Source organism: Anguilla rostrata, chromosome 3, assembly GCF_018555375.3.
Source record: "Anguilla rostrata isolate EN2019 chromosome 3, ASM1855537v3, whole genome shotgun sequence".
Classification (NCBI taxonomy): Eukaryota; Metazoa; Chordata; class Actinopteri; order Anguilliformes; family Anguillidae; genus Anguilla; species Anguilla rostrata.
In genome coordinates this window covers 64,306,165-64,327,694 of record NC_057935.1, presented here as the reverse complement: position 1 = coordinate 64,327,694, position 21,530 = coordinate 64,306,165, and the positions used below count along the sequence as shown (strand labels likewise).

General features: G+C 44.3%; 1 long non-coding RNA gene across 1 annotated transcript; it reads right to left on the bottom strand.

Annotated features, from left to right (window-relative positions):
* Positions 1 to 240: 240 nt before the first annotated feature.
* On the bottom strand, positions 241 to 11,185 carry LOC135251674 (uncharacterized). The gene is made up of 2 exons (XR_010329178.1): positions 10,885 to 11,185; positions 241 to 1,115 (listed from the first exon to the last, which is right to left on the bottom strand). It is a non-coding gene; the product is annotated as an uncharacterized LOC135251674 (long non-coding RNA).
* Positions 11,186 to 21,530: the final 10,345 nt, after the last annotated feature.

The following is a 21,530-nucleotide window of genomic DNA, read 5'->3' as shown; positions in this document are numbered from 1 at the left end:
CATTCACCCAAGTCCTCCTTGTGCAAATAATATTTCAACCAAAAACAGAATGTGTTGTGAATATATAACCTGTACAAAACACTCATTTTTAACCCTATAACTGCCCTCTTTCGCAGTACAGTAACATCAAAACACAGCCAGTTCACGGTCTGCAAAGAACAATTCTACCAAAGGGCACCCTGTTTGTGCCATGTCAATAGAAATGCTAACGTGTTCAATCAATGAGAAAAGACAAACATCAACTGCTCAATATTCCTGCTTTATTAAAAATCTAACTGGCAGAACGAGAACCGAACCTGGCCACAAGCCGAGTCGCCCAGAAGGCTCAGACAACTTTACACACTCTCTCACTTCATCCATCTCCAACTCCTCAACATCAGGCATGAACATTCTCCAAATGACCCCAGAACAAAATAATATCCCCAGATAACAGTAGATGTCAATGACCGCATGAAGGAACTGGCATAAATATGCAGCAAAGCCCACAAATAAATGATAATCTACACTGAAGCCAGCAAAAATGGAAAAACTCTAAAATAAAAAAAAAGACAAGACAAACAATTGGATGAAACGGATTACAGCAAATCAAATGGCCGATTTATTCCAAGAAGAAATCTAAGCCTCAACAAATGTTTACTTTTGTATGTTTGGGGCTTGGATGACGACCATGAGGAATCCGATGTAGAGAGGTCTGTTACAAATGCTGCTCGTTCCAAGGCACGCATGTGTGTCAGATACCAAATAAAACCCTGAGTTTGTCGCAACAAGACCGTCTTTAGAGATTTGAGATTCATATATTTATTTCTTTGTTTTTTTTTTTTTTTAAAGAAGATGATTCATGCCTTAAAGGGGTTAAGCGTCCGACAACAGTAAAACAAACTGGGCGCTGCATGAATTCTCTCAGACGGGTCAAGTCTGACGGCATCGTTCAAAGGAAGCAAGCAGGCACCGCGCCCCTTCGATTCAACGGGAAACCTGTTGGCTCGGCTGTCGCCCCCCTCTTCAAGATGTCCGAAGGGTCGACGGATTCGGCGGCGGCCATTTCACATTTCAGCGACTGTTCATCCGTGACAGAATTAGGACACGTTGTGTGTCACGCGTGTTGCAGGGCGTACCTGCCAGTCGAAGAGCAACAGATGAAGTACGACAATGAACAAAAATAGAATGCACCTTGCATCAATGAATCGATACATGCAGCTAGCAACAACAAGATCTTTATTTCGTGAACTACGCACTTCGCGTGTCCACCTGTCTTCATCGAGTGTCACCCCTCTCCAACTTCTACCTCACATGAAAAATTGTAATCACAGGTAATAGTCCACAAAATTGTCAGTTTGAACATGATAGGCAGCCAATTAGCCCAAAGTGAATCAGTATGCAAATGATAGGTTTCCCTTACAATTTTGCCAGGCAGAAACACGAATGACAAAGAGTGGTACGATGTGCGGAGCACAAAGACAGCCACGCAGCGGCGGCAGAATGGAGCCCCCCCACACCGTCAGGGAGCCCCCCAGCCGAGCGAAAATACAGTCCTGTCATTGGTAAATGAAATAAAACTCCCCCCCCCACCTCCCGCACTCGAGCGCACGCAGTCACCCCTCTCTCACCTCCGTTCTATGGCACTTCAACCCACCGCTAAGTAACACTGTGAGCATGTGCAGAAGTGATATCTTCCCCATGTCTAGATAAGACCGGACGCGCATACTCGCATTGCGACTGTTGTTGGCAAGGGCAACAGAAAGGGGTTTGGGGGGGGGGGGGGCGCAGATCCAGTGGCCAAGTCTCTCAACTCAGCGAGGAGAAATTCTGTGACAAAGAAAATGCATTTCAGAACAAGGTATCAACAGTTTGTTTACATTTCCAATTCGCAAGATTGCTGCAATGGCCCAGTATTCATTGTTAATGTGTAATGGGCTATTGCTGATCTTTCTATATTTGAATTGTGCTTAAACAGTGCAAGTACCATAAATGTGGCAAGTTGACATTCTAGTTTGTTTTCTAGTTCATTTATTTTTGCTACTGACTACACGCTCCAAGCCTTTGTATTTTGTGTGGTGGTTATGGCTACTTTATTTCCTCGCGAATGTACACCGGTATCTCCAAAGAATGTTCCTAGTAATTCGCTCAAATAGCTTGTGGCTAGGGAATAAGTTAGCACATTAAAGTTGCTAATGTGCAGCTAGCCAAAGTGAGAAACTACTTCCACCCTTTCTAAAGAAAGAACTTGTCTCACAGCCTTAAATATACTGGAAAACTACAAAAGGACCAGTTTGACTTCAAAGCAAACTCAACAGCACAATGTGGCTCTCCTTCAATCGGTTGGATCAATTCAATACCTTGGACTGCCCTAACATGCATTATGGCAGTTAACTGGATGTATAATTTATAACTGTGTAAGGAAAATATATTATTAATATTCCACAATACATTATGTTTTGAACAATGTAAATGCAATGAAATGTACATTTTGGAAGCCAAATTAGTTTTAGGCGTTCTTCCACATAGGAAAGGATCAGGGCGAAGGGTGGGAGGGGGCACTCAAAGTACATCTTTTAAAACAGCCCAAAATCTCGATCCCACCCACCCAGTCCCTCTACACTGGGCGCACCTACAAGACGATAAAAGAGAGCGGATTGGGAAAGGCCACTGGAAGAAGAGCTTTTGAAGGAGTCCCATGGGAACCGAGAGAGTGTGACTCAGCTGCCTGGGCTTCATAAGGCCCCTGTGATCCCCCCCCCCGCCCCCACACCCCCCCGCCCCTCAGATGTGACGGCGGGTGAACTCCGCGGTAAGCAGAGCCTTTGGATCCGCAGCGTACGCAGAAAGGGCATACCGCACCCTCGCCTTACAGGGCAGAGAGCTTCTTTTAACTCTTTTCAGGCTGGTCACGTTCCCTGCCTTAGGAGTTCGATCGACAGCGTGTCATTCGCTGGCGTTGCTGCGGCTGTTTCTTTGTTATTTTTCGTTATTTTGTTTTGACTTCCCCCCCTTCTTGTTTTTGCTGTTGTAATTTTAGCAATTTAAACTCTTAGCAAGTGAGTGGGTGTGAAGGTTGATCCATAATGCACCCGGGCTCACAGACTACAGCTACATGGAATGAGAACCCGCTTAAAACCAATAAAGTTCGGACCATCTGGATCCGGGGCCTTGAGTTTGACCTGAAGTACGATTCATGCATGAGGTGTTGTAACCACAGGCCTTGGAAAACAAACTGAAGGACATCTTCAAGCAAACGCCAGGGGCATACACCCCAATAGCCTCACCACACCACAATGCTGGGAAAAAAAACAAAAAAAACAAAACTCATGCAATTATAATGATTCCCAAGATTTTAACACAAAAGTCGCAATTATCTTTTATTTATGCGCATTCCATTAAGTGGTATCACAGAGCTGAATTAAAGCAATTGCTCATGTTATGAAAACTAACTGGTACAGGTGGTAAGAGAAAGCTTGCATTGAAGACGAATTTCAAGTCTGTTATCCACTTCATTAAAAGAGGCATATGATAAAGTTTGCCTCCTCCTCGCAAAGCGGAGTTCTCCTCTCTCTATGATATTAAACAATAGCTTTGGTATTACTTTCACAGGACGGCCTTATGAAAGTAACCTGCGATTTTGAGCTGTGCTTCCAAATGAAAAAATAAGCTAATCCCCCCACCTCCACTCAACAAAAAAAGAAGGTATATTCAGATATTCAAAAGGGAAAATGTCCCACCCCTTCAAATTTCAAAATTAATAATATTCTGTACGTAATAGGTGAACCACAATGCCATGCCTGAATCCGAGTGCTACCAGTATTGCACCAAGATAATTAGTTATCGTGGCACTTTATTTGACTTATGCTAAACTTTGCAATATTATTTGTGGAAATGCGCCAATATGCTGAAGGAAAGTGTTATTTCCCAGTCATCTACGCTGCCACAGATTAATATTCAAGTGTACGTTGACATTTTCTTTTTTTTTTTTTTGTCTGGAAGTAGGCTAAACTTCAGCACTTTGAAATGCAACTAGAAAGGAAAAAGTAGAACAAAATGCACTGTAATTTCTCCTGCGCAGGCTTTACAGGCACAAGTGCCTCATTTTGCAATATTATCATCTCAGAATGCAATATAAAGCAAATTCAATACTTTATGAAAGATCTCCCATCTCATTATGGTTTCTAAATAGTAGGCCTATATGGAGAATAAATACTTATAGCAGTACTTGGCTGCAATAGCAATTATAGCAGCACTGTTCTGCAATTGGTTAATTACTGGTGCTTCTGAAATTACATAAATGAGGAGTTATGGTGAGGTTTAAGAACAACGTTACTGATAGTTATTTTGCTTATAAAGTGGGCCAAATATTGTATTCTTCTTCTAATATCATGTTCAGCTAGTGAAAGGCAAAACAGAAATAACAATCTTGAATCTGATCACAAAATCCAAATGATTAACTTCTTAAATTTCAAAAATGTACAACATACATTTAGTCTAATTCATTGTGAGACATTGCATTTATCAATGCTCTTGTACATGGGGCTTTCCGTAGATGGGTCTTTCATTTGAAAGTGTGCATTAATGTTGTTTCAAGCCTGTCGAAATGTGATCCCAACTTGATCCCAACTTCAATCTGTTAATTTGTATAACCGTAATCAATAGCTGCTCTTGAATACGAGAACATGGAAGGGTTTACATGTATATACGAAAGATGAGATGAGAGAATATCAAGATCAGAAGGACGATAACATCGCACAGCACACAATTAAAGCGAGACAACTTCTTATATGAAGGCCTGAACGCATGGAAATTTCTGCGTTTACTTTTCAAATCACTCTTCAAAGTTTTCAAAGTAGCAACAAGATAGATTCTGTTCGCAAATGTTAACTAGTGAGTCCTATGAAAGACACATAAAACCTCAGACATTTGAGAACGCAGTCCTTGATCTCGAATGAAGCGGCTCCTTGAGTTTTACCGTAGCGTCTGGTGTTTTATGGTGGCTGCTAGAATAGAATGCTCAACGACCTTGAATTCATCCTCCATAATGGAAGAGGGCTGCTGACCTTGTGTGGATTCAGTTCTTTTAAAAAAAAACAACAGTACGAATGCTCAGCTTCCAGTTTCGCCGTACATTAAAATGAGCCATGAGCTGCCCAACAGCGAAACGCAAACGACTTGAACCTTCAGAAAAAATAAAGCCTAAGAACGCCCTGGCATCAATCTGTGCTTATTTTTTTACCCAGTGAGCCCTCAGAATCTCCGATACATACAATCATATGCGGACACAGGCATACAGAGATATGCGCGCATACAAGCATAAACGCACGTACACAAACAATTCATGCCTGCAGAAATGCAGAAAGACTGAACTTACTCGCTTGCACACACTTACACACACAAACACAAAAAAACCTTGTCTCTCTCTCTCGTCTCTGTCTTCTGTGAACAGTCACTTTATACAGAATTAGCACAGGCAGTGGAAAGAAATAGGCCTAATGTACACACACACACACACACACACAAAATGTAAGGCACCCTCCCTCCTGTTCCAAAGCTCGTTGGCCACAGAGCAGTCACAACACTCCAAACACCCATCTGGCAGGAAAACTGAAAGCACGGGGGTCTCCCCTTAAAAAAAAAAAAAAAAAAAAGGCCCATTTTGCATGGCAGGAAAAGGGGCTTAAATAATGTGGGGGTGAGGCTCTGCCTGTTCCTCCTTCTCGCTCGATAATCACCTGTAACAGGATTAGCTCTGGAGCTCACGGCCCACCAGGAGGCTCACGCCACGTCTGCAGCCCGCCCCTCCCCATTCGCCGCGGCGGCCGTGGAGGAGGCGGAGCTGGCGTGCGCAGCCTCTTCCGTTGACCCTCCCATGCCCCCCTCCCACGCTGAGCCCTTTGTGCCTCCCTCCCAGTCAGGGGGTCTGGCTGGACTGCTCCTCGCCTCTCCACCTTCTCGCAAAACCACGGAGGCGGGACCCTGACTCGCTTTTCACCCGAACGGCCATATGGCACGTCCGCTGCCCGGCGACTCCAGGTTCCATCCAATCAGATGGCACCAGGGAAACGGAGCACTCTGTGCAACAGGGATATGCCAGACGATGCCATTCAGCAAACGAAGTGAGGAAGTGCGAGCAGCATCAGGCTCACTGCATCGCATCGTACATTTTAATGAAAACAAATCTCCCCAAAGTGCAGGGCATGCCCCCTCCTATTACAATGACAAGACAACCGACCGTATGACCTGAGCAAAGAGCGCTGGTGAGGACAGGGGGCCTCAACTCTGGTGCTGCGAAGCCACAGAAATTAATTGATTTCCGTTTTCATCTTCAACTCGGCCACCAGCTCAGGCCAAACAAACCAGGTGAGGCCAGTTAAACATGTATTCTGCTTTAAATGATCGACTAAGTGCTGAGCAACAACAAAAAAGCACTCGCTGCGGGTCTCTGGAACAGGGCTGGGAGCCCCAGGGTTAGGGACTGTGACTCAGACAGGTGATTCACTCCCATTAATGCAGGTGCCTGTGTGACTAAACAGTCGGAGCCCGTCCTTGTCCTCCAACAACCCCTTCCTTAGGTCACTACTCAGGGCCCGCCGACTCCATCGTTTCATCCATTGGTTTTGCATAAGCCCACCGTACTTCATAAAGGCCATCTTCCTTTCTTCGGCGAAAAAGGAAATAAGACAACCTTGCCTCAAAATAAATATAACGGTAAAAGTGTTTATCTAGTTCAGATTCCAGAAAGTGGCTCAATATTCACCAGAGGTCCGGTCAATACAACCCCGGCATTTATCAGGAAGATGCGGCAAACAACCAGGCAGGACAGATCCCTTTTTCATATCCAAAATCCCCTCACCCCACTCATGAGTTTAACACATTTCCATGTCACCAAAATATAAACTGCAATATAAAAGCCTTACAGGAATCAACCAAGATTTAAAAGGCTTCCACCATGACACCATTTCCGCTTTCTCTCAAGCTCCACCAAATTCCTCCTCTCCTCTTCCTCCTCTGGGTGAGCTTGGATATTTTCGTGCATTTTTTTAAGAAAGTGCTTCAGCTGTGTAATCACTACAGCGGGCTCGGAATGAGGAATAAACATGAGAAGTGTGTGCTTGTGTGTGTGAGCGACGAGTAAGATCCTAAATGTCAAGTCTCATGTATCAGGCACACAGAATACTAATCTCACACTCCCACTCGCAGCACCAAAAGGCTTGTGCGTTTCAACAAAAGTAACACAGCGAAACTTTTACATTTTTAAAATCGCAAACATGCTGTGCAGTGATAGAACAGTTTGTCGGTTCCATCCATCTCGCGCATTCGGACATTTTGGAAACTCGAGATCGGCGATGGCCAGGCCACTTCAGCCTGTGTAACACGAGGCCAGCCACAAAAAGAAAACATCGCATCAGACCGTGTTCAAATCCATTACATTCAAGCCAGAGCCATTAATATGTGATGGCTTTGCAAAGCTCATGTGAAATTTATGTGGCTGTTCAGGCTCACCTGTGTGTGTAAGCATTGTCACATTGTCTATGTATAATGCAAATAGCCTCAGCTTGAACTGTTTTTAACCGAATCGCCCAGAGACAGCCGCATGAGTGCGCATAAGGGAAGAGAACATTTTTGTGGTCAGACTTATGAAATATTGAATTTCAGTTGTACAGTATTAGTGTCACAATCAACATTAAACAGTAAACACATACTAATACTTATGTGGGTGCATATTAAAGTACTTGTATATATGTAGGTATTGCATGCGCCTAGCCATGTCCTTACAGGTTACGCATACAGCATATCACAAGGAAACATCATACTCGAGGGTTCAGACTAAATTATGCACAGATTTCACGACAGCAGCTATACGCCTAATCTTTTTACGCAGTCAGTGTCATGTGCATCGCCTCACTCTGACCCGAACATTCTGTCTTGCTGACACCCAACAGAAACTGACAGTGAGCTCTGACAAAACCAAAATCTCGTCTTATACACATGAAATGTGTAACTGAGCCGGAAAAAAAAGAAAGACACGCTGGGCTTTAGCACCGCTGCCCCCCTTTCCCCAACAACGCCCCCAAAACCGACCCCCAGAGGGGAGAGCAAGCCGCTCTGCGAAGCACAGGTCCCAGCTGGAAGCAGGGCCGTGCGTCATCGCAAAACCGTCGGACAGAAATGCAAGAGTCACGATGGCCGGCCGGCCAGCCGGGTGGGGGGGCGGTGGCGGTGTTAGCAAGTCGGGAAATGCCAGCCAAGTCCTCCCCCCCCCTTCTCCCCCCACGTCCTTTTCTTCATTAGCGCGCCGTTCGGTTAGCGAGGTGGACGCGGAATATCGAGCAACCAAATGGCGCGGCAGCTGAGCGCCGGCTACTTCACGCGGAGCGGCCCGGGGTCCGGGCCGGGGAGCGGCCGCGGCTTAAGATGGCTCCGACGCCGAGGCCTCGCGGCGCGCACACAAAAGGGCAAAAGGACACGGGGTTGGAGCCCGTAGCAAGAGGACAAAGACGACCGCCGGCGTCCTTTAAGATTTAAAAAAAAGGCTGGGAAGGAAAGGGATTGCCGATATTTTGACGGGTGAAATGTGCGCTTCCAGTTAGCCTACGTCTTGATTTGTCCATGGGCATAGCCTATGTAATGATGGCATTACAGGGACTACGGGTGGAAATTAGCAAACTGCTATAACCCGGTACATTACATCTTTCCTTGTTTTATATAAGGTTAATGTTCTTTGTACACTGTCCCTGCTTAAATAAACTAAATAAATAAATCTGTCAATCCTGCAATTCTTATGTTATGTATTAACCAGACCTGGTGAAAGTAGTTCATTAAGAAAGTGTTAAATACCCGTTTGACATCTGCAGAATTCCTGCATATTACTGACAACCGTAATATGTACAAATGTTTTCACAAATATTCACAACATAACTTTATCCTTGTTTTCCATCCAAAATAATTTGAAGAAATTAAGATAAAGATGTAACCAATCTTGTGAAATACACTTGTCATCTTAATGGACAATTATTTTTTCCAAATCTTTTCTTACAATGAATTCAATAAAATTAACAAAAGATAGGGCATTAATATGCATATCATTTACATTTTAATAGTGACAATTTTGCAGATAAGTATCATTGCAGATTGGACTGCTTAACTAAAGCAATAACTCATGTCTGAGGTATAAAAACTACAACATCCCATTCCTGAGTGTCTTTGTAAACCTGAATAAGGAATCATTTTCGCACTTGAAACAGTTGGTCTAAGTGCTTTAAGCGGTTAGCAAAGCAGGGCATTCAACAGAATTGGTATTCTGAACGTCACAGTAGGGGTACAGGAAGCGATGCAATGTCCTTGACTTGAAATGTTAATCTGCCTATTTTAGGGTATTCTTCTCCAATATTTTTGATTTTAACAAGGGTATGTCACCATTATAACTGTCTTTTTTTTTTTTTTACAGAAAACCAATTTCTTTATTCCGCAGAATCTGTAATTTTCTGAAGTCTATCCTGCTTTTCATTGTTGCATTGCCATTTCAGGTCACTCTATATTGCATACTCCCGACAAACCTAATCCTTTTGTCATGTTAATTATGTGAGCGAGGAAGCGGATGAAAGTCCCCTCTCTCTCTCTCTTGAACACTTCTGTAACTTGCAGCCATAGCATGATTGTGAAGTGATATTTGTGGAACTTATTTAAGTGTCAAGATAAATATACAGTTAAATGACGCGTCAGAGCAGGACGGCTTGCTACAGCAGGTGCATTTGTTAATGGTTCAAGGCATACACAGGCTTCGCTAGGAGTCTAGAGGCTTGTTTTTACATACTATACGTGAAACACTTGAACGACACTGAAGCTTACGGACATGTATCTGCCAGCACCACATGTATGTTACTAGTAACATTCCACACCACCCCAATTTGTCGAATAAATCTTCCATAGAAGAGGTGAGGGTCCCAGATTGAGTCGAATGCGTGTCGATCAATCCAGCATTCTTATGATCGAGTGAACTTGCACAGCTACTTGCAGCACTGCAATGGACATCCGTCTGTGCTCCGAATGCGAATATTATGGATAACGCGAAAGAGGAGAGAATCGGTCGTTTTAATTCTAGCCATCTCCCACAGATATATTTACATGCGTTAGGGTATATTTCGGCATTCAGCGGACACTCTTACCCAGAGCACCCACACACATTACATTTTGACGTTGGAAAAGTATCCAGCTGTGTAAATTTTAAGTAATTCAAGTCAGCTACCCTGCTCAGGGTGCAAAGGCAGCACCCCTGCTGGAAACTGAACCCCCAATGTGAGTTCCACACCCAATTCTACTCTTCCACCTCTGGATTTGCAAACACATTTTGAGTATTGCATTCTGTAATACACACGTCACAATTTGCGGTTGAGTAACATTTTACACCAAATAAACCAAACGTTACAGTTTCACCATACGTTCTTATTCGCAATTACTAATTGTTGTTCAGAATGTAACATTAGCGGGCTTGGTAGGCAGTAGCAAACGCACCAGAACAACAATGGATGATACACTGACGCGGATTGCAGACCGAAAGTTTAAAGTCACCTAAAAAAAAAAAAATCACACACGAGCAACCATACAGTCATACTGCAATGCCTAGTCGCCCAACTTCTTCAATTGGCCTATGCCACAATTACAATCAATCGTTTAAATTGTTCTCAAAACCAACCACGAAGCCCGCGTTTAAAGAAAGCCAAAGGGCCTAAGGGCAAGGCGAAAACACTGCGGCCAAAAAAGGCTGCAACAAGCACATCCCATCGCAGAAAATGTTCTCTTAAAAAGCCAGTAGATATAGATAAGCTAGTTATAAATTTAAAGCATAAAGTTGATGTAGTCCTTTCTGCTGGAGGAAAAGCAGGATGTTGTCAAGGCTCTTACCTTGGAAGTCGTGCATGAAGTAGCCTACATCACGATTCAAACAAGTTTGGTTAGCGTCTGGCTACGGCTGGGTGTTTGGCAAGGAATTCATGGGTGTCACGGATTCCGTGATTTTTATTTTTTTTTTCATCTCCACGATTTCCTCCGTTTTTAGTATTTAATTGCTTTCCGTGATTTTTCATCAGTTTTGGTAGCCTAATTCAGCTTTAACGTAGCCTACAGTGTGATTTGTATAGGCCTAAGCCAGGGGTGGGCAACCCAGGTCCTGGGGAGCCGCGGTGCATGATGGCTTTTGCTTTTATCCTGCAGTTAATTGGTCAATTAAAGCAGTTGATTACACAGTTAACTCACCTCACCTGGTTTGTTTAGTCTTAAGCGTTTGTTGTATTTAAGGTGAAAACAAAAACCCGCAGACCCTGCGGCTCCCCAGGGCCGGGGTTGGCCACCCCTGGCCTAAGCATTTTAATTACATTGCCGAATGCTGCAATGCTACAGTGCTACAGTGTAGCCTGTACTGATTAAATTCCTGCCTTTGTTGCAATCTGATGTTTGACGGCTCCTGTTTAACTGTGCACCTTTTCCCTACGGTGAGGTTGTTAGCGACAATATGCGCTCCACAAAAGACTCTAACCTTGCAATGTATTACACGTACAACACGTACCAAAACAAAGAAAGAAATCAAAACGAATATGGCATGCTAACCCAATTTTATTATTTTTGTGATACAATTTAGCATGCTCTGTTTCTAACTACGTTCTGTTAAATTTAAGGCAACAAAAAAAAAACATGCACTCCCTTTCCATGATGGGCCAAAGTGATAAAAATGGACTGGCCTATCAACATATTTTTTACTCGTATGTGTTCCTAGTGGCACTTAAAACTTCAAGCACCTGTTACTGCTACAGTCGTTAGTGTTATTTCAGTGGTTTCCCACTGTTGCGCATGAGATCTATTAAATAATTTAATAAATTCATGTTTTTAAACACTTCCGCTTTTTTCAGGTTTTCGCGATTTTCAATAACTCGAATGTCAACTAAGTGGCTTTGTACAAATATTTTCAGTGATAAACCTCCAGCCTTAGCTGTGGCAGGTTGAAGGTTGTCCGTCAGACACACACGACATGACATACAGTTATAAATCTCAAATATTGCACAACCTTATGTATTGCAGTTGGTGAGTAATTAGAAGAAATGCTGAGCATTCAATAAGAAAAAACACCTTAAGTGCTTCAACTAATTATGGTTTTCTGAAACAATAGGAGTGGAATCCCCTGAGAGCTGACTGCCCAAGCTAGAGGTAAAAACAGAAATGCAACAACTGCGGCTATAATCGCTGAGCTTTGATTGCACTGTCCTGGATATTCTCCAGTTCATTAACCTATACCTGAACATCCCCAGACATTTAATTTAATAGAAAGGACAAAGTAGTCTATCCTCATTATTCTGTTAACTAAAGAATGGAAAATAATTAGTCCACCTAACCAGAGTAGATGTAGATATGCTTTTTACTGCACAACCTGGCAGTAATTTGGTCTCACTGGGCATAATGTACATGAACTGTGATGATAATATTGTCCTCGTGATGGGTCATGGGATTCCATTTAGCCCTACCTTGGTTTACCAGCCAAAGGGCAAGGAAGTCACAGATGAACAGAAAGGACTGGTGATTGTAGTTTTTCCTCAATCTGTGATTGTAGTTTCTCATTGATTCCATGCCTGGAGAGAAAGAAAATAGTAAAAAGTACAGCATATGTGCTGATGAACTCCATTCAAATGATTCATTCAGTATTCATTTAAAATCTCACCTTAACCACTACATACTGTGTGCAGCCTTCTACTGCTGTGTTTATCTGAGCATATTATTGACAAGAAGTAAATATAGAGTATGACACAATAGGTTGCACCCCATTGAACGGAAGCAGCATGCACTTTGTTGCAATGCAGGTGTAAAGAATGATGTCAGATACCAGGCTGCCATCACCCTGCTACAAACCTGTGCAGAAAGCTGTCATTTCATAATGCATCCCACCTCCACACGGAGTGTAGAAAATGTATTTAGGGGGAAAGAAGAGAGGAAAAGATAAAGGCATTGTCTATGAAGCAAAGCTGGAAAATGACATTTTTCAGTGCGGTGCGAGGAAGAATTCTTGATTCAGTGGTTGAGAGCATTTGTGGCAGACGAGGCAACTCAACTGATTGGAAAAGTCAAAGAATTCTCCGCCAGCCTCCTCTGGAACAAATTATTGTAGCAACTCTTCAGTTGCTCGGCACTGCTCATTTATAAACAAGTTTAGTTTGTGTGCTGGATTTATTCCAGAAGCAGCACTCATTTATGTTCCAGTACCGTGCATTAAAAAAAGGCAGAGACAGACCAGGTAGTGAATAAACTATTCTATAAAAAAAAAAGCAGTGTTTAGAGATACGTCTCAGAAAATCCATAACTGTGGACTGTAAAGTATCTTTACTACATTATTTAGCAGGACCTACGTGTAGTCACAATTAATAACAATGTAAAAACAGGACAAAAAAAATCCCTTCGGTTACCAGATGCACACACTGCAGACATCTGTTGGTGAACAGATTCTTGGAGCTTGGAGGAGATGTGTTTGAGAAGAGACACATATGGCAATGGTGGTAGAACATAAAAATTCATCAAAGTGACATGACACGTCCATTGCCATGAGTCCTGAAACATTTTGGAAGAGCACTGGGTTAAGTACACGCACACTGCAAGCTAGTTGGGATCATGATCTGTGGTTAGCCCTCCCAGAAAACCTGCTCAAAACATGACCATGATATCCTGTAAGAAATGGACAGTAGATTTGCAAAGCGAGCAGCGATGCATGAATATCTGATGAAGCACTACCCTTATGGAAATGGAAAATATTGAAATAAATGTGATATCAATGTATTGCAACATACTGCAATATATTGGCAAAGATAGAAATGATTTATTACCTATGCATTTTTTTTTACCTCATACATTATTTTATATTACTCTTTCAGACATTGAAATGTATGTATTATGCTACTGAGAGAAAAAAAAAGTGTCATTACAGTTCCAAAAAAGCACACATAACTTGCATTATATTGCAGTATATTCAGTTTCTAAGAAGGTGGGACATTACTAAGATTACAAAGGCAGATAGTTGCAGGCTTATGAACTTTAAAAACAGCAATACAATATGGAAATCTTACATTTGAAATTTGAGTATATCCATTTGGAAAGATTAACTAAGGTCTTTTATTATTTTCTTTCTTTTCATGGAAGGTGGGTGGGTGCTTGGGTTCAGGAGTGTATCCAATATTTCTGACAAGCATTAGTAGCCATCATTTCCAAGGGGCTGTAAACAGATATAATAATAGATCATTTTGTAAAATTGCACTATAGGGTGTATTTCTGGAAGCATTACGCAGAGCTTTCACATGCAGTTTGGTGTCCTTATCGACCTTTGTCTTTCCTCTGCGCTCATTTTGAACAGGAAGACAGATATTTGTCTCTGGCAGCATTACTGCGTTTGATCTGAGTCTCAGGACACTACAAACTGTATCGATGATAGGCTTGCCAAGGATGTGGCAGTTTAGACAGTGGTGTTGTTTCTCAGAGAGCAGTTTCTGGAATTGTGACATACTGTATCTGACACACATCATCTTCCCTTGATATTCAACCACTTTCCTGTTTCTCATAGTTTTTTTTTAAAAAAAGTCCTACCTTCACCTTAGATCTGCCTTCACCAAGTTGACGTGATTGGTTGGGAAATATTAGTTAGGCCCTGAAAGTGAGCGAGGTGAACTACAGCACTTTTGAAAGGTTTATAGTGGAGAGGTATAAGTTTGGGATTGCAAGGCTGTCTTTGATCGAGTCTACAAAGTCCACACGTTCAACACAAATGTCCCAAGTGCACCTAAACAATGGAAAGAAATGATACAAGACTTTGATAAAAACAAACAAAAAACAAAAAAAAAACAGAAACGTTTATTCGAGCGATGAGGCGGGGGAGCGAAGCATCTACTGATGCAGGGTTGTATCACGCGGCTGATATGGCAGCGTTTAAAAACTGGGATTCGAGGTGACTGCAGCCAAGATGTTCCCATAAACATGCAGATGTTGAGTGGGCGGGCGGTGTCAAAGCAAGGAGTGGCTACGCTTGCAGCCAAAACACACGGCATCAGAAGTAGATCCAGGTACACAGCCGGCGCAGCCGCAAGATGCTGGCACGCGGCAGAGCGGGCTTGGCACCCGCGCCCGGCGAACAGATGTTAATCCAGGACAGATAATTACATCAGCGGACGAACAGACATTTTACCACTTAATTTCTGTCTCTTAAAAGTGTGACTACTCCCTGAAGCACCGGCCTCCCAGCACCCCCCCCCCAGCCTTGTTTCCTGGGAGAGAGCCGAGGGTGACGGTGGAGGGTGGGGGGGGTGGCGTGCGGGGTGGAGGGGGGGGGCTACGACTCCAGCCTGTCCCTCTGGGTGCGGGCCCGCTCTGCATGTTCGGTTTTGTGGAGAGGGCTTCTGGCAGACTGAAGCACACTGCAAATTTGTTGCATCTGTGCATCCTCTGGGAAGGAGGAGGAAAACACCACAGACACACACGGCATATGACACGGTGAGTTGTGATCCTAATCTACTGTAAACACCATTTCACTGAGCGTCACTTCCTTTCATACGTAGGTTCTGACAATTACAGCTTTCTCATTGGGCATCACTCCGGTATACGCTTCAAACGCAATGAACAAAATACATTTAATCTCAAGCTATTTGGAAAGGAATCATTTAAGGTGCTCAACCTTTAGGCTGTACGTTCCATTGTGTGCAGGTTATTCTGTTAGAATAACTTCTGTGTGTTGGAATTGACATGGCAATATTGTGAAAGTAATGTCAATAATGGTTATTTAGCATTGTGAATGCCTTTTACATTAATGCCAGACAGGCTAATGTGAAGCACTTACAGAGGTTGTGGGGGTATGAAATTCAAAGTAATGGCTCCTATGTGTCCTTATTTCCCTCTTGCTCTGAACATGGGGGAAAAAGAATCAGCAGCTTGAGATGAAATACTCTTCAAGTATTCCTCTGCACAGTTTGCAACGGGATACTAATTACCAGAATTTCTCTCAGGGGTGAATACTTTCTTCTTTTTTTCCCCCTCCTGTCGTCTTTGCGGAGATTTCGGCAGTATTTAACACAAGCAAATAACTTCAGTGCGCCGTTCAATCCTGCATGCGGAATGGGTCTTCATTAATGTTTGTCTGTGAGACAGTAAGTAGGTTAGATGGGACCGGGACAATTTATCAGTCTCTCTTAGTTGTAGCTAAACGACCCAGATCCTTAATGTCAGAGTTGAGCTCCAGGACAATGGCTCTGCTTCCTAGGCAAAGCCACATAAATCTCACTCTAAATTGAGTTTCCCTACGTAGCTTAATGAGCTAAAGTAGTAAACAGTACTTCGGCACTCTGAGAGTAGCAGGCGCCCGGGATCTTAGCCCCCCACAAACAATCTGACCTGCGACCTATAACGGATCAGCATTTTTTACTCCTAGAATTACCAATGTCAAGAAAACTTTCTGCCCCAATAATTTACGTCATATCGACCTCCATGACCGACGTAGATTAGACGTTTAACCGACATCAAAATGTCTGACGGGTTCCGATCCAGCTCAGGAGGACAGAAGTATCCAGACGCAGGATGCTTTCGCCTCACTGTTTGTTCCAAACCTTCTTTTTCAATACTTTTTGATAAAATGACGAAAAGGTCTTTCAAATGAACATCTTTCTTTGTGTTTTTTAATGGACAAAAACAGGGCAGACATCATTAATTTCACAACAAGGCCATGCCTGCAGCACGAGGGACAGAAGACAGTGTCCCCCACGGACTTTTATTCATTTTTATCATTAATTTACTATACTTTTCCATCCTGTCATGTCTAAAAATAGTTTTTTTTTTAATGGTTTCTCTATAATAGCATATTGCATATAGACAACCCTGTCCCTTTAATTAATTTAATTAATTAATTACACATTTAATAGTAATTTCTTCTTACAAGCACTGTGAATGAGAATGCATGCTGAAAAGATGCATGCAGAAAAGTTGCTGCATCATGTACTGTGCCACCATCTGCAGAAAGAACTGAGACATCACCTTCAACATCCCCCCCCCCCCTCCGTCTCCACCGGGTGTGGCCTTGCTATGATGTTTATGTAGTCTCCATTAGTGCTGTGGAAGCACGCCATAAATAAACAACAAAGTCCTTCTTTTCCCTTCTCAGTGTATGTGGGCACCAGTTACCCCCTACAAATGTTCTGTCTCAAACTTCCATATCTGTAAAACGCCTACGAATGGGTAGGGAAATTTCAGTCTGCATAAATATGTGTTAGATCAAGAAAAATGTAAATGTTTACTGTTTATTCTCAGTGCTCTGTGGATACACATGCGGCACATCTAAGCATTTTAGCATTTTGCAGACCATAATAAATCTTTTAAATGATAAATCTTATAGAGAATCTTGCTACAATTGGTAATAGGATTTGTTTATGCTATTACTGTATATTATTATTTAAACCTTTGTGTATGTATTTGCTTGTTTCATTGCCCAAGTCCCTGTGATCCGATACTGAAATAATCATTTGCTAAGATACAGGGATCTAGATGAAAAAATGTCTTCTGTAGGAAGTGTTCATGCTGAGTCCATTAATCCCAGACTTGCTCTATTAACTAGTTAATTCGAAATGCGCATGGATATTAGCCTCCCCGCTGCATGAAGCGGTGGACGTTGGAGCGTGTTGTGCGACGGGAGCGTGTGTGGCGTTTGCGGCTGGGTGAGCGGCCGAGGTGCGGACGCTGGTGAGGTTTGTGAGCGGGACGGTTGTGCAGCTGTGGCTGTGTGGAGGTTTTGAGGTTGAGCGGCTGGTGGGCGGTGTTGAGCGTTGGCGCTGTGGGCTGTGTGTCGGCTGGGGGCGTGTGGGGCGGCTGGGAGCGTTTTGGAGCGTTTGTGAGGTGTGAGTGGCGTGGAGCGTGTGACAGGCGGTGAGGTGTGGAGGGTGGCGGTTGTACGGTGTTGTGGCGGTGAGCGGCTGGGAGCGGTGTGGAGGGCTGGTAGTGTTTGAGCGGTGTGGCAGGTGCGGTGTTGTGACGTGTTGGAGGCGGGTGGGCGTGTTGGAGCGCTGGTGAGCGTTGTGAGCGCGTGGGCGTTTGACAGGCTGCTTATCTTTAGCGTGTTAGGCGGTGCTGTGACTTTGTGAAACGCTGGTGTAGCGTGTGCGAGCTTGCTTTGTGGAGCCTGGTGGAGCGTTGAGAGCGTGTGTGAGAGGGTGCTGGTGGAGCTCGGTGTTGTGGAGCAGGCTGCGTGGAGCGGTGTTGTGGAGCGGTGTTGTGGAGCGGTGTTGTGGAGTGGTGTTGTGGAGTGGTGTTGTGGAGCGGGCTGGGTGGAGCGGTGTTGTGGAGCGGGCTGGGTGGAGCGGTGTTGTGGAGCGGGCTGGGTGGAGCGGTGTTGTGGAGCGGGCTGGGTGGAGCGGTGTTGTGGAGCGGTGTTGTGGAGCGGTGTTGTGGAGCAGGCTGGGTGGAGCGGTGTTGTGGAGCGGGGTGAGCGTGTTTGGACGTGGTGGAGCGGTGTTGTGGAGCGGCTGGTGACGGTTGTGGAGCAGCTGGGGGAGCGTGTGTGGGCGCTGCTGCGGTTGACGGTTGTGACGGGCTGGAGCTCGGTGTTGGGAGCGTGTTTGGCGGCTGGGCGCTGCCTCGGTTTCTCCTATCGATTCTGGAGCGAGCGCGGCCTAATGTCCTCGGAAAGTCCGGCGCTTAATCTATTAGGTTATTAATCTTCGATGGAGTCGAGGAATTCCGACTCGGAGGCGCCCCGTCTCTCGGGAACGACAGCGCCGCGCTCTTTCTGAAGCCTCATTTGGCCCCCCTGCCCCCAGAACCCCCCTTCCCCCCTCCCCCGCCCCTGTCGAAATGGATCTTAACTGTAATAACATGTGCGCAGAGCCTCTTCCTGACCTCAGATGCCATGGCACTTAACCCCCGGAGTGGTGAAGGCTGAGATTTACGCCTCGAGGGAACTCGTTGGGTTTCATTTTCTTTCATTTGGTTGAGGGGGTGGGAGCAGATGCCACACGGTACACTGGTGCCAATGGGGTGTCACGGTGCCAAAACCGTGTGGTACTTTTGGTATAAACATTTCAGGAAACAGTACAACCGTTGAATATCGGACTACTAAATGTTTCAACTGTACTGGTCTATAAATCCGCCAGCATCTGAGTATTTATAAATGTATATATGGTCAATTTGAGTTAAAAATAAATTCAGCAGCTCTCTTACAACTATTACTATTTTTATGTCCCCAAACGTCCAGTTCAGTTTCATTGACATGTTATGGTCCATCGCATGCAGCAGCTGTGATTAGCCTGTAGAATCTCCTTCCTCCTCATCACATGCATTGCCACTTACCTGACGTACTGTCCTTTGCATCTCTCATCGTTTTATAAAACTTGGTTGTGCCACGATTTTGCGGACAGGTGCCGATTCTGAGGTGTCAAACTTCTGCCACTCCAAGACTTCTTAAAAAACGTAACCCCAGACACCAGGTTTAGACTTACTTTTTTCTTTTGTCTGATGAGAGATAAAGGAACCCTGCATATTGTATAATGAGAAACCTACATGGTCAAAGTGCAACAAACAGGTCACAAACTGAGAAATCTGACACATCTGCAGATGGCACACCTGCAATGATGCACAGAAAAATTTCTATGTTTCGTGATGATTAAATTTAGCTAGTTGCATTTCTTAACTTGCTTGCTACTCTCTCCCATTGTACATTTTTAGCAAGTCAACACAATTGTTGTTTGATACACTTAGGCTTTCAGCTAGTATGTTGCTAGCTAGCTAGAATGGGCTGGATCACATAATTTGTATGGTAGCTAGGACTAGTCTGTGTTTACAGCAAGCCACCACACAGCGCTCGACTTTTGCTATGTTTTTGGCAAGAAGCTGACCAGAATATTGTAGCTGTACAAGTAAATGCTTTGCAGCTAATGCATCTGCTCTGGCAAACATAACAACTAGCCTATCCAGTTTAAACTTAATCTGTAGGCAGTCAGACAACTTGGCTACTAGTTGTTGGATACCAGTCAAATTTACTAAGAGATAAGATTAATCTTAAACAAGGACAAAGGAGTATATGTATGGGGGAGAGGCAAGGGTAGGTGTGTGTGTGTGTGTGTGTGTGTGTGTGTGTGTGTGTGTGTGTGTGTGTGCGTGCGTGCGTGAGAGAGAAAAAGAGAGATTCAGGGAGAGATAAGGAGACTTTTTTTCCTTTTCCTTCAGAAGCAATGCAGGCCTGCTGCAGGAATGTATGAAAACATGGCCTACCCTCCCAAAAGCGTTCAATAAACTCAAGAAATAAGAAAGGGATTTAAAGGAGGCCAGGAGTTTGAAGTGAGCAGTGGCAGGGTACATCTGTACAGACCAAGTGCCAGGTGTGCTCAGTGGGAACACAGGGATTTAAGCGCGTTGTTATGAGGAGACTGAACCCTGAATATGTCAAACCTAGCAGGAATTTCTTCATGAATACCGAAATCCTGAAGCTCTATTCAGAAGCCAGGGGGGATCCTGAGGTGCCAGCTTGGGTTACCTCAGGGGCAATCGATGCTTACATGGCTGTGGCCATCCAGCTAGTTTCAGACAGCTGGGAAAGACAGTCGTGCTGTTTCGGCTTCTCTGTAGTCAACGGCGACCATACAGCGCAATGTTTGAGGGACGTCCTGGATGACATACGGCAAGGCTGGCTAGAGCTCTCCTCAACAGCGTGTCAGGAATAGCAATGGACATTGCCTCAAATAACCACAAGGCCTTTTGTTGACCATGACCGAATTCTACGATCGGGGCCACAGTCTCGATGTCGCCGGCACCGAGGCACTTATATCTGTGACTGCGCTCCTGGAAGCCTGAGGAATGGCAAAGGAAAGGCCATCTCTGGGTTTACTGGGTTTAGCCAATGAGCAGGTGGCTGGAGGCAAAACAGGCTCGCCTGGGCCTACGAATGCACACGCTCATCCACAACGAGCTGACCAGGTGGGATCCATCATATACTGCACTGGACCCCTCCGCAGAGCAGCAGAAAGCTACATGTGCAGAGCTGGCAGCGACGACAGGCAGTCGCGGCATCTTGCGGCTTCAAATAGGAGTCAGATATCACTTGCAGTGGCAATAGTAAAATGTTCTGGCTCCATTCATCAGCACCTTCGGTTGAGAGGAACACTTGACCCTCTTCTCAGTTCCGCCTGTCCTGTGGAAGAGCCATGCGAGCCTCACTAATTCTGAGACGGACAGCAATTTGGCAAGGGCGGCGAAAAAGAAAATCTAACCGCTGATCTGGAGGAGAGATACAAAGATGGAGACCTGCAGATAGCGCTAAATGCTGCCGCCTTCCATCATCCAAGATTTAAGGGCTACTTTGCCTTGATAAAAACCAGAGGTTGAGAAAGTACAAGCAGCAATCTCAGTCAGAGGAACCGAGCTGAGCGGCTCGCAGGATCACCAGGAGTTAACACAAAAGGAAAGTGTACAGGAACTTGCAGGGGTGCATCTACCAGGAAAAGCAGTGAGTCTTTTACCTTTGCTGTTATAGACCATCGCAACAGAGAAGAACA